Source organism: Bufo bufo, chromosome 5 (assembly GCF_905171765.1).
Source record: "Bufo bufo chromosome 5, aBufBuf1.1, whole genome shotgun sequence".
NCBI classification, from domain to species: Eukaryota; Metazoa; Chordata; class Amphibia; order Anura; family Bufonidae; genus Bufo; species Bufo bufo.
In genome coordinates, this window is record NC_053393.1 from 499,620,622 (window position 1) to 499,632,807 (window position 12,186).

Consider the following 12,186-nt stretch of genomic DNA (forward strand, 5'->3'; position numbering starts at 1 on the left):
GTGTTCATCTGAGGGGTTAACGTATTTTTCGCCCCATAAGACGCACTTTTTCCTCCCCAAAAATGGGAGGAAAATGCCCCTGCGTCTTATGGGGCGAATGCTGGCAGTTTTACATCGCTGGACGCGATGTACAGAGCGGGGGCCGGGGGAGGGACTGGGAGGAGGAGCTGGGGGCCGGCAATAGCGGTGGGGCGGTGCGGTCACTGTACTATAGCCCCGCCCCACCGCTCCGGTATACTAATATAAAATGTATTATTGAATTGAAAGTTATTACACATGCCCCCCTTACTCCTAATAGTACCGTATATCCTAATTGCTTCTCTATAATGCCGGCAGGTAGGCCGGGCGGGCGGCAGCGTAACTCACTGATGTCACGTGCCTGCTCCGCCTCCTTTTTGAATGAAGCAGGCGGCGCAGGCAAGTGACGTCAGTGAGTGACGCGCCGGCCGCCCGGCCCGCCTGCCGGCATTATACAGAAGCAATTAGGATATACGGTACTATTAGGAGTGAGAGGGGCATGTGTAATAACTTTTAATTCAATAATACATTTTATATTTGTAGTCTGGGGAGGCGGCGGGGGGGGGGGGCACACGGAATCTGTGGATGGCACAGTTAAGGGGTGGGGGTCTGTGGATGGCACTGTTATGGGGTGGGGCGTCTGTGGATGGCACATATATAACACTGCCATCCACAGACCCCCCCCCCTGTAACAGTGCCATCCACAGATCCCCCCCCTGTAACAGTGTCCGTCATCCACAGATCCCCCCATAAGTGTCCGTCATCCACAGATCCCCCATAAGTGTCCGTCATCCACAGATCCCCCCATAAGTGTCCGTCATCCACAGATCCCCCATAAGTGTCCATCATCCACAGATCCCCCCATAAGTGTCCATCATCCACAGATCCCCCCATAAGTGTCCGTCATCCACAGATCCCCCCATAAGTGTCAGTCATCCACAGATCCCCCCATAAGTGTCAGTCATCCACAGATCCCCCCATAAGTGTCCGTCATCCACAGATCCCCCCATAAGTGTCCGTCATCCACAGATCCCCCCATAAGTGTCCGTCATCCACAGATCCCCCCATAAGTGTCCGTCATCCACAGATCCCCCCATAAGTGTCCGTCATCCACAGATCCCCCCATAAGTGTCAGTCATCCACAGATCCCCCCATAAGTGTCAGTCATCCACAGATCCCCCCCATAAGTGTCCATCATCCACAGATCCCCCCATAAGTGTCCATCATCCACAGATCCCCCCATAAGTGTCCGTCATCCACAGATCCCCCCATAAGTGTCCATCATCCACAGATCCCCCCATAAGTGTCCGTCATCCACAGATCCCCCCATAACAGTGTCCGTCATTCACAGATCCCCCCATAACAGTGTCCGTCATTCACAGATCCCCCCATAACAGTGTCCGTCATCCCCAGATCCCCCCATAACAGTGTCCGTCATCCACAGATCCCCCCCATAACAGTGTCCGTCATCCACAGATCCCCCATAACAGTGTCCGTCATCCACAGATCCCCCCCATAACAGTGTCCGTCATCCACAGATCCCCCCCATAACAGTGTCCGTCATCCACAGATCCCCCATAACAGTGTCCGTCATCCACAGATCCCCCCCATAACAGTGTCCGTCATCCACAGACCACCATTAGTTCCAAACCCACCAAAAGCACACCTTTTGGTTAAACATTTTTTTTTCTTATTTTCCTCCCCAAAAACCTAGGTGCGTCTTATGGGCCGGTGCGTCTTATAGGGCGAAAAATACGGTAGGTAATGTTATATGTTTATAAAGACGGTCGATACCTAATATGTATACTTTTCCCCCCCCCCTATTTTTTAGCAATATAACAAAATAGCAAAGACAGGTGCACTCTGCGGTCTTACTAAACCCTCAAACTGATGTTAAAATTGAGAGATTAGCCAACATATCCTACGGTGTAGGACATGTCTGAGCCCGAGCACCGCGCCAAGGTTTCTCAAGTAGCTCGGGAACCTAACACTCACCTACCTGCGCCGTATGGGCACTACCAGGAGCCAGTGGGCAAATTACAGGAGCATGAGGCCGACTCACAAACAACTCACCAGTTACCTCCAGCATGTAGCCATGCTTGCAAAGGGAGGAGGAAGGAGTCTGCGAGTCCCACTCAAGACTGGCTGGTATGGCCCAGGCCTCACAGGTGCACCTAAATGTAGCCTGTAGATGGAAAACAGGCACATTTAAATTGGAGTTTAAACACCTCCAGGCATCTCTATAAATATAAACTGAAAAGAATGGCGTGGCATTAACCAAGCAGGAAATGCTCAAACCCACATGCAGTTGTGCATATATATAGGGGAGCAAATCCTGCACCTGTGGCCCGTTGCTAATGACGATCCCCAGCAAAAATGCATACAATGGAGGATGCCCGCAGCGAACCACAAGTATCTTGTGTAGGATGTCTATTGTGGTACTTGTGGTTCGTTGCGGGCATCCTCCATTGTATGCATTTTTGCTGGGGATCGTCATTAGCAACGGGCCACAGGTGCAGGATTTGTTCCCCTATATATATGCACAACCGCATGTGGGTTTGAGCATTTCCTGCTTGGTTAATGGCACGCCATTCTTTTCAGTTTATATTTATAGAGATCCCCTATTTTTTACCAATTTTTTTTTTACTTTTTTGGGGGAAAATGACTTTTTGGGTTATTTTTACTTGAAACAGAATTTTTTGGGGGGAAAACTTTATTTTTTCAACTTTTTTTTTCACTTTATTTTTTCAACTTTTTTTTTCACTTTATTTTTTGTCCCACTTTGGGACTATAACTTTTAGGGGTCTAATCCTTTACAATGAATTCCATTACTTATGTATTGGAATGCATTAGCTGTATGAGTAATACTGTGTGTATTACTCATACAGCTTCCGGCCTATGAGATCCAGGGGGCTGGATCTCACAGGCTCGTCACCGGAAGGCTGCGCAATGCTTTCCTTAGGCATCTAGCTGTCTTCCATGCCATCGGGTCCACCCTACAGCCGCATGGGGACCCGATGGCACCGCCGATCTCCGCCGCAAACCGCAATTAAAGCCGCAAACCGCAGGTCTGAATTGACCTGCGGTTTGCGGCGATCGCCGAAATGGGGGGGTCACGGGACCCCCCCACGCATTTAGCCAAGGTGCCTGCTCAATGATTAAAACCCCAGAAAATGATGGGTGTATTTCGAGCTTAAATTGCACATGACTAATCCAGATGTTGTAGATTGCCAAAAAAGTGTTTTTTTGGTAACAGAATATGAAAGCTGTATATATTAAACTTGAATTTTACACTTGCAGATCAGGAAAATACAGTTTTTTGACAAAAAAGTGTGTTTTTAAAACCCCAGAAAATGAAGGGTGTATTTCTAGCTTAAATTGCACACTGACTAATCCAGATGTTGTAGATTGCCATAAAAATGGTGATTTGCAATGTCCCAAAAGCTCAGATGCAGTGCTAGTGCACTGAGCATGCATAAAATGGCCGCCGCCGCCGCCCACCTAACTAACAGAATTATAAAAGTTTAATTTTTTTGGTCAATGGGCTTAGGGCAGGGTAAAACGATAGTGCCCTGCACCCACACAACTATTTCTTTGTGAATCGCTGAGTTAGATTCTCTCCTATTCTCTCCCGGAAATCACAAGTCCAGCAGCATCCTCTCCCTACACTTGTAACAGCAGAGTGACGTGCAGCGCTATGTGACTCAAGCTTATATAGAGCCTGGGTCACATGCTGCTCTGGCCAATCGCAGCTATGCCATTAGTAGGCATGGCTGTGATGGCTTCTAAGGTCATACAGTTAATCGCTTGTTGATTGGCTGCTCTGCAGCCTATCAAAAGCGCCAAGAAAGCGCCGAACACAGAACACAAACTTTTACTGAAATGTTCGGGTTCGGGGTCCAAAAATCCTAAAGTTCGGGTTCGCTCAACTCTACTTCTGATGATTGATTATGTGCAGATTGGATATTCTACCTCGGGACACTCGTACTGTCTAGTCATGACAGATCACTTCACAAAGTGTGCAGTGGCTGTATCCACTAGAGACCAGACAGCAGAGTCGGCCGCTGAAGCGGTCTGCAAACATTTTATACAGGTGTTTGGGTGTCCACGGAGAATTCATTCGGACCAGGGGGCGTGTTTTCAGGGTACTCTAATGAATGAACTGTACCAGCTGTATGGAATCGAATGTTCTCGTACTACTCCGTATCACCCCCAAGGAAACGGGGCGTGCAAACGCTTTAACCGCACCTTGCTCCAGATGCTGCGGACTCTGGAGGATAACCAAAAGGCATTGGTGGCCCGAATACCTACCTGAACTGATGTGGGCCTACAATAACAGGGTACACAGTACCACCGGATACTCTCCACATGTGCTCATGTTTGGGAGAGCCAGTCAGGAGATTGAAGACCTCCACATGCCCAACCCGATGGAGCCACCACCAAGAAGTACCACCGCATGGGTGCAAGAGCACCGCCGCCGGCTGAGAGCAATCCACAAGCTTGCGGGGGAGCGCCTGGGGCAAGTGGTACACCCCAACCCAAGACCAGTGCAGAGAGATGGGTATGCCCCGGGTGATCGGGTGATGGCGACGCCCTTCTGGGTAGTTGGATGGGCGGTGGGAGGCGGTCCCATATATGGTGAAAAGGAGGGTAGACCATGCCATCCTGTTCTATGAGGTAGAGTCAATAGGGACTGGGGGACCCTCACGAAACTTGCACCGTAACATGTTGAGGCGTTGTCATTTTGATGAGCCAGTGTGCATGGAGGAGATGCCTCCTCACACTCAGAATACAGAGGAAAGCCCTTCTGAGGAGGAATGGTGGGTTGTCCCTGCCCAGATACCCACAGAGGCCCCGGCTGTGGCAGGTTTGCCACCCAGAGAGAGTGCTGAACAAGTAGTAGCTCCTCCCCTGACAGATGTGCCTGACGTCCCCAGTGCTTCTGAGCCTTCCACTCTGAGAAGGTCTACCAGGGCCAATGCTGGTGTGACCCCACAGCGCTATGCGCAGGATGAGTTTGTATGGGGGGAGTTGCCGAGGTCGACAACCACTAGTGGGGTGGCAGTGTTAATTCTGCTCGCAGTAGGTAAATTGTTCCGGCTACCATTAGAGGGCGCCGTGCTGTGCAACACAGGGGTCTCAGCTCCAGGCTGAGTGTCTGTAACTTTATTTCATGCTAACTGTATTTTAGAGCTGTAGTTTATATTGCTGTGTTTCAGTAAAGAAGTTTTTGTTTGCAAAAGCCGGTGTCTGTGTCGCTTTCCTTGACTGTGACTTCGCTGTATCCTGGGGAGACCACCCCGGTACACAGCTTACACATGGAAGCTGACAGCACAAGGTTGACATCCTTATGCTGTCCAAATTTTTAAGCCCCATATAAATGTATAGGTCCATGTGCAATCTGTAAAAAATGTGGTCTTGTGCATGTGGCCTTATCATGTACAGTAGCTGCGATGTCTATGTAATTCTTCATTAACATATGTGTTGGAGGCTCCTTTGCAAATTCCACCTAAAATGCTGGACAAAATAACACAGCATAATGCACTTGCATTTATCCATTAAAATGATGGCCCCATGACAAATAACCGATGAACCCCTTTATAGTCTATTAGGTGCTGTTGGTGTTCGTCATGTGATGGGACTGTCTTTGGCTTGCATTCCATTTTTTCTGTTTCTAAAATGGAATGCCCAATGCACCTGTGAACAAAGACTAAGCTAGACTTATGTGCAGTCATACAATCATCCTCTTCATCTTTATCTCCTTCTTGTATGACATCCAGTGCACCAAACACATGGTTTTCTCACTTCAAACCTTTTATGTAACCTTTTATCATATGCCTTGTGTCTTCACTGCTTCCTGCTCTCCCCTCTCTTCATGTCTCCAGAGAGGGAGCATGTTATAAACTGAGCAGCAGATATTTAAGTGAGTAACAGAACAGCAGACTTAAAGATGGTGTGCAAAAATAGGGAGTTTTTTGGCAAACCCCCTTCCTCCACTTGACAAGACCTGTAAAGGGAAGATTACTCACCTGCTTTCCATTGAAAACTCCCTGCTCCTTCTCCTCCAGGCCTACTCAGCTGGGCTTCCTTGCTGTAAACATACGGTTTGACAGCATCGCAGGCAATCATTGGACGTGGAGGCTAGCTCCCTTTATGTCATAACAAATAGTCCCATGTCACAAAGTAATCTGGTCTCCACTGTGACCAGCAATTGGCTGTGGTGATGAAAAACTAGATATTTACAGTGAGGGAGCCCAGCGGAGCATTGCAGAGGCAGCACGAGAAAGCAGGTAAGTAATCTTCCTTTTACAGGTCTGGTCAAGTTGAGGGGGGGTTACCCCCCCATTCTTGCACAACCCCTTTAAGGTGGCTATGCAAATTATTCTAAACTTTATCAAAACAGATGATTTCAACCAAAATGAACACTTTTTAGGGGAACTTTAACAACAAATCATCATCTAAAATAAATTGTCCATGTTTGAAATTGTCACCTGATAATCAGATGAAAAATCTTTTGTTCAATAAAAGATCATTTGTGGATTAGAAATCTTTCTTTGCAAGAACGTACCCAGAAAGATCTTTCTCCCTTCGCCCATTTTCATTGAACATACCTGGCCAATTTGAACAAGTGTAATGACCAATATGCGTAATAATCGTTCAACAGATAATTGTTCAACTGCTGTTCAACCATCAACCTACTTCTATGTAATGTGTGTGGCCACCTTAAGTCACAGTAGAAGATCTGCGACAATTTGAGGACAGTGAGTAATTACAGCGCTGCCTTAAATATTGCAATAACAGGACACGTAGACATCCATAAATAGAGGAATAATAGTATTTGTGAGAGCGCAGAGGAATTTTCAGGAACTCGCGTTCTTTTCTTTGTAATCCCACCTATAGAAAGCTCTGGTGGCATAAAAACAAGGGTGCAGCACGAATCTAGGCAAAATAATGAAAATTATAAATGATAACTAACTACTTTTGATCTTTTGTGCAATCATCTGGTAAGCATTCAGCCACGTATAGGTACTTTTCTATATTTTTATAAACTCTGAATATTTAAAGCTGTCAGTATATTTGGGACTGTGGAAGGACATCAGATAACTTGTACCCCTGCAAACATGTTGAGGAAATACAAACTCTATGAAGATGATATCCATGGTCTGATATATATACAGTACAGACCAAAAGTTTGGACACACCTTCTCATTCAAAGAGTTTTCTTTATTTTCATGACTATAAAAATTGTAGATTCACATTGAAGGCATCAAAACTATGAATTAACACATGTGGAATTATAAACATAAAAAACAAGTGTGAAACAACTGAAAATATGTCATATTCTAAGTTCTTCAAAGTAGCCACCTTTTGCTTTGATTACTGCTTTGCACACTCTTGGCATTCTCTTGATGAGCTTCAAGAGGTAGTCCCCTGAAATGGTTTTCACTTCACAGGTGTGCCCTGTCAGGTTTAATAAGTGGGATTTCTTGCCTTATAAATGGGGTTGGGACCATCAGTTGCGTTGAGGAGAAGTCAGGTGGATACACAGCTGATAGTCCTACTGAATAGACTGTTAGAATTTGTATTATGGCAAGAAAAAAGCAGCTAAGTAAAGAAAAACGAGTGGCCATCATTACTTTAAGAAATGAAGGTCAGTCAGTCAGCCGAAAAATTGGCAAAACTTTGAAAGTAAGGGCTATTTGATCATGAAGGAGAGTCATGGGGTGCTGCGCCAGATGACCTGGCCTCCACAGTCACCGGACCTGAACCCAATCGAGATGGTTTGGGGTGAGCTGGACCGCAGAGTGAAGGCAAAATGGCCAACAAGTGCTAAGCATCTCTGGGAACTCCTTCAAGACTGTTGGAAGACCATTTCAGGGGACTACCTCTTGAAGCTCATCAAGAGAATGCCAGGAGTGTTCAAAGCAGTAATCAAAGCAAAAGGTGGCTACTTTGAAGAACCTAGAATATGACATATTTTCAGTTGTTTCACACTTGTTTGTTATGTATATAATTCCACATGTGTTAATTCATAGTTTTGATGCCTTCATAGTCATGAAAATAAAGAAAACTCTTTTAATGAGAAGGTGTGTCCAAACTTTTGGTCTGTACTGTATATATATATATATATATATATATATATATATATATATATATATCTCTTGTTTGTGTGGAGGGGAGGATTGTCTAAGCAGTAATACAGCCAATAAGTGTCACTTGCTAACTATCTCAAAGGGTGTGTTGTACTCTAGAAATGATGACAGTATCCATAGCCTTTTACAGTGTGTAATTTATCTGTATATACGGCACATGCATCATACAGAAGTCTGGGTAGCACTTACCATAAGTAGTAGGTCTATCAGTAGGAACAAATGGGTTCAAAATTATAATAGTTAATACAATCTAGCAGCACAACCACCTTAAAGAGGACCTGTCACCTCTCCAGACATGAATATTTTAGTAACAACTTTCATTGGATCTGGAACATATTTTTATTAATCCTATGTTGAAACAGTCACAGAAAATAATGCACTATAGTAATAGATGCAAGCATAACATATGGACTAAGCCCACACTGTAATGATAAAATCTGACAGTCTTAGCCAATACATTTTGATCAAAACACATCTGTGCCCAACTATGCAGTGCCAAGGTGGTCTCAGTTCAGGCGGGTTCTACGCTAAACCTACCTATGCCGTTATGCATTTATGTTTAGGAGCGCAGACCCTGCGCATATATTGTGTTGCTCTTAGTTACCTCTCTGTGCATCAGCAACCGGTGGGAGGAGGAGCACACACAACTGTATGTACCACCTTAATCAAGGTCGCCTCTTAGATAGGTGGGGCAAAAGTGCACATGAATACCAGAGTAGGAGCACATTCACACCTGAAGGTGCCAGTCCTTCAAGACAAATTAAACAAATCACAGAAAAAAGATACAAAACATCCTGCACGATATGATTGTGCATTATTTTCTGTGACTTTAGAACTGTAGCCATGCACATCCGCATATTTACTATCATATCTTGAAGGATGTTTTGTATCTTTGTTTCTGTAAACCTATGTTGAGCACGGTGGCTCAGTGGTTAGCACTGTGGTCCTAGGTTTGAATCTGACCAAAGACAACATCTGCATGAAGTTTTTATGTTCACCCCATGCTTCTGTGGGTTTCCTCTGGATACTCTGGTTTCCCCCAACTCTCCAAAGACATACTGATAGGTTACTTAGATTGTGAGCTCCATTTGGGATAGCAAGTGATGATAAATCGCTACTAAATATGTCAGCACTATATAGCCTCTTCAGACAAGCCTACAACCAGTGACCCTGCTGCTGGTATACTGCCATAACCAGCTTTACCCTCACCTACTGTGTCCTTCCTCCATATCTTGTACATTGCAAGCCTCACAGGCAGGGCCCTCCCTCCTTCTGTACCAGTCTGAAATTCGTCTTGTTTATGCTTAGTGAAATTGTCTTTACTAAGTATGTACACCCTTTATCATATATACAGCGCCATGGAATGAATGCAGCTTTAAATAATAATAATAAGTACAAAAATGATAAAAAATATATTTATTTCTAGATCGCAGATAAATGGATACTAACAAGGATACTACATTGCCTGTGATTGGAGTGAGAAAACTGACTCTAACATGCCGGTTGTAGATAGGATAATAAGATTGTGAGCTCTACTGGAGACAAGAAATGATGTAAGTGATCATTTCTGTACTCTGCTCCAGAACACATTCGCACTATGTAAGCAATTGTCCAACTGGACCATCTTATATAATAATAAAATTAGCTGGCAATGTGTTTGTTTTATGGGCAGCAGGGCCGGCATTACTAGGGGGCAAACTGGGCAATTGCCCAGGGCCCCCATCATCTAAGGGGCCCCTGCTTTAGTGCTGCTGTTCAGCTCAATGTTTGTGGAAGCAAACGGGCGGACAGCTGAAAAGCTGCACTTTACAATGCAGTGTACAGTCCCCTCCCTCACATATAGGAGAAATCATTACCACAGTGCTGACAGTTCTGGACACCAGCAGCGCTCTTCTACTGGAGCTGTAGGACCTGCAATGATGTCAGATGCAGGAGGCGGAGCATGTGACCAGAACAGGAGGCGGAGCTCAGCAGGGCAGTAAAGTAATATACTTAAGTAATATAATCCTCTTATACCTCCTGTTATGTAATATCAGAGTACATTATAAGAGGAGGTATGAGGAGAGGACTACAACTCCCAGCATGTCCAACTTGTTATGTAATATCAGAGTACATTACAAGTGGATGTATAAGCAGGGTCGGCGTTAGGGGGGAAAACTAGGCAATTGCCCAGGGCCCCCATTGTCTAAGGGGCCCCATGCTTCAGTGCTGCTGTTCAGCTGAACGTCTGAGGAAGCAAACGGGCGGACAGCTAAAAAGCTGCACTTTACAATGCAGTGTAAGGTCCCCTCCCTCACATGTAAGAGAAATCATTACCACAGTGCTGACAGGAACGGCGATAATGTCAGATGCAGGAGACGGAGCTCAGCAGAGAAGAGGGGATGAAGGACCTGCGATGACCTCATCATCATGTGACCATAACAGGAGGCGGAGCTCAGCAGTGCAGTAAAGTAATGAAGAAGAAGAAGACCAGCCATGCATGGGAAGAAGTATGGATTCAATATAAGTGCCATGGAAATGCTGGGAGTTGTAGTCCTCTCCTCTTATACGTTCCCTTGTAATGTGCTCTGATATAAAATAATAGACATGCTGGGAGTTATAGTTCTCTATTGTTATACCTCCTGCAGTAATGTGCTCTAAATTAGGGCCAGGACCATGGATAGGGGAGGGTAGTCATCTGCCTAGGGCACCACTTAGCTACCCATAAAGGTGGGGCGCACTCATGCCTTTCCAACTTCACAAGCCTCAGGCCGCTAGGCCTCAAGACTGTGAGGCATTAGAACAGAGCAAGAAGCTGCAATTAACTTCCTGTTATGTACAAACCGGATTCCAAAAAAGTTGGGACACTATACAAATCGTGAATAAAAACTGAATGCAATGATGTGGAGGCGGTAACTTCTAATATTTTATTCAGAATAGAACATAAATCACGGAACAAAAGTTTAAACTGAGAAAATGTACCATTTTAAGGGAAAGATATGTTGAATCAGAATTTCATGGTGTCAACAAATCCCCAAACTGTTCAATCGTCTTGGGCCTTCTTTGTTGCACCTTCCTCTTTATAATGCGCCAAATGTTCTCTATAGGTGAAAGATCTGGACTGCAGACTGGCCATTTCAGTACCCGGATCCTTCTCCTACGCAGCCATGATGTTGTGATTGATGCAGAATGTGGTCTGGCATTATCTTGTTGAAAAATGCAGGGTCTTCCCTGAAAGAGATGACGTCTGGATGGGAGCATATGTTGTTCTAGAACCTGAATATATTTTTCTGCATTGATGGTGCCTTTCCAGACATGCAAGCTGCCCATGCCACACGCACTCATGCAACCCCATACCATCAGAGATGCAGGCTTCTGAACTGAGCGTTGATAACAACTTGGGTTGTCCTTGTCCTCTTTGGTCCGGATGACATGGCGTCCCAAATTTCCAAAAAGAACTTCGAATCGTGACTCGTCTGACCACAGAACAGTCTTACATTTTGCCACACTCCATTTTAAATGATCCCTGGCCCAGTGAAAACGCCTGAGCTTGTGGATCTTGCTTAGAAATGGCTTCTTCTTTGCACTGTAGAGTTTCAGCTGGGAACGGCGGATGGCACGGTGGATTGTGTTCACTGACAATGGTTTCTGGAAGTATTCCTGAGCCCATTCTGTGATTTCCTTTACAGTAGCATTCCAGTTTGTGGTGCAGTGTTGTTTAAGGGCCCGGAGATCACGGGCATCCAGTATGGTTTTACGGCCTTGACCCTTACGCACAGAGATTGTTCCAGATTCTCTGAATCTTCGGATGATGTTATGCACAGTTGATGATGATAGATGCAAAGTCTTTGCAATTTTTCGCTGGGTAACACCTTTCTGATATTGCTCCACTATCTTTCTGCGCAACATTGTGGGAATTGGTGATCCTCTACCCATCTTGGCTTCTGAGAGACACTGCCACTCTGAGAAGCTCTTTTTATACCCAATCATGTTGCCAATTGACCTAATTAGTGTTAATTGGTTTTCCAGCTCTTCG